Below are 2,521 nucleotides of genomic sequence, written 5' to 3'. Positions count from 1 at the left end.
CAGATCAGTGGGGTTTTCTCAGGGCTTATGCTCTTGACTTCCACACAATGTGGCACTGACTGTTTCTTCCTCCAAGAAGCTCTTCCCTGCCTTGACTTCCAGTTACCACTCAAACACTTTCACGTGCGTGGTTAATTTGCCCTTGTGCTTCTTCAACCCCAGAAATATCTTTCCATAGCCCCAGCATCATCATTTATATCATTCTTCCACTGACTTGACTTGGAGAAGCGGGGGAGTTCCTTCCATATGGCTTTCTCTGTGAAACCTGGGAAGGCTAGCCAATGTTCTTGAAAGAGATTAGAACCCTGAATACCCTTAGTCCAAGTGGAATATTTAGCATTTCCTTGAGAAGATGATAACATCTGTGGAAAAGTATCTTGATACTTGAATATCTCTGAGTTGTGAAATCAATCTGAGAAATGCTAGCAGGAACCCATTGAAAATTCTTCCCAACTTCCCCAACCTCAAAGAACAGATCCACCCCTTCCATTTCCCTATGTGCACTGATTATAAGTCAGTTACATTCTCACTACCAAAAGAAAATGTTGCCAATTTGAAGAACCTGAAAATGTCTCCTATTGAGAACCTGCTGAACCATCATTTTGATATCAAACCAGGGACTTCATTTGTCTTGTTATAGACTCTGGACATCTTTCTTCCACTCAGCATTCCATGAGATTAACCATATCTCCATGGCTCAATATCAAGTTCACTTCATGGGCATATTTGGAGGATACCTCTCCACAGTGAGTGAAGCTGACATAAACTCTCTAATTGGAAGACGCACATGAAATGGATTTCTCTGGGCTAGTGAGAGAGAGGAAAAGGTAGAGTGACAAATGGTCAAGATGTATTAATGATTCCCTGATAGCTTAGCTGGTGAAGAATCCACCTGCAATGCAGGAGACTCCGGTTCTATTCCTGGGTCAGGAAGATCTGCTGGAGAAGGGATAGGCTACTCACTCCAGTATTCTTGGGCTTCCCTTGTGGCTCAGCTGGTAAAGAATCCGCCTGCAATGCGGGGAAGACCTGGGTTCCATTCCTGGGTTGGGAAGATCCCCTGGAGAAGAGAAAGGCTACCCACTCCAGTATTCTGGCCTGGAAAATTCCATGGACTGTATGGTCCATGAGGTCGCAAAGAGTTGGACACGACTGAGTGACTTTCACTTTATCTAGGATAGTGAAAGAAAAACAGGCAACTTGGGCCTTCAAGTATCTGGATCCATCTAACTCTCTGTCCTTGAAAGAACCCTCTTTGTCCCAGGGGAGACCGCTCCACTCTCTCCAGTTTCCCATACTTTGTTTCATACTGAATTTTCCTCACCCACCCCCGCCCCCCCCACCCCACCGCTTCCTACCACGGGAATTCCCTCACTTATCTTTAACAATTGTGTCTCTGACTTTGAAGAATTCTGTTGACTCTTCTGATCTCCTGCCAGACTAACTTCCTAAACTATAAACCCCTCAAAACATGCTTCTGTCATCCAAACTTTAAAGAGAGTCCCTAGAGATGACACCACCCTTATGGCAGAAAGTGAAGAGGAACTAAAGAGTCTCTTGATGAAAATGAAAGAGGAAAGTGAAAAAGTTGGCTTAAAGCTCAACATTCAGAAGACTAAGATCATGGCACCATCCCATCACTTCATGGGAAATAGATGGGGAAACAGTGGAAACAGGGTCAGACTTTATTTTGGGGGGCTCCAAAATTACTGCAGATGGTGACTGCAGCCATGAAATTAAAAGACACTTCCTCCTTGGAAGAAAAGTTATGACCAACCTAGATAGGATATTGAAAAGCAGAGACATTACTTTGCCAACAAAGGTCTGTCTAGTCAAGGCTATGGTTTTTCCAGTAGTCATGTATGGATGTGAGAGTTGGATTGTGAAGAAAGCTGAGTGCTGAAGAATTGATGCTTTTGAACTGAGGTGTTGGAGAAGACTCTTGAGAGTCCCTTGGACTGCAAGGAGATCCCACCAGTCCATTCTAAAGGAGAGCAGTCCTGGGTGTTCTTTGGAAGGAATGATGCTAAAGCTGAAACTCTAGTACTTTGGCCACCTCATGAGAAGAGTTGACTCACTGGAAAAGACTCTGATGCTGGGAGGGATTTGGGGCAGGAGGAGAAGGGGACGACAGAGGATGAGATGGCTGGATGGCATCACCGACTCGATGGAAGTGAGTTTGAGTGAACTCCGGGAGTCGGTGATGGACAGGGAGGCCTGGCATGCTGCAGCTCATGGGGTCTCAAAGAGCTGGACATGACTGAGAGACTGAACTGAACTGAACTGAGAGCATGAGGATGAGAGAAGACACTCCTAATCTTCCCTGACCCCTCCTGTCCCCCAAATCCCTTTCAGGTTCAAGCCTTTTCTTTGCCAATGCTGTCACCCACAAATGTTCTCTTGAGTATGTTTTTCTGTCTCATGTTCCTTTTCTAAGCAGTTTCCCCTGGTTTTTCTGCATTCATCTACCCACTTAATTTCAGTAGATGTTCCTCACCTTCTTTCTCATCACAGAGCTGCA

Source organism: Ovis aries, chromosome 3 (assembly GCF_016772045.2).
Source record: "Ovis aries strain OAR_USU_Benz2616 breed Rambouillet chromosome 3, ARS-UI_Ramb_v3.0, whole genome shotgun sequence".
In the NCBI taxonomy this organism is placed as follows: Eukaryota; Metazoa; Chordata; class Mammalia; order Artiodactyla; family Bovidae; genus Ovis; species Ovis aries.
The sequence above is the reverse complement of the archived record's forward strand: the minus strand, read 5'-3'. Positions refer to the sequence as shown.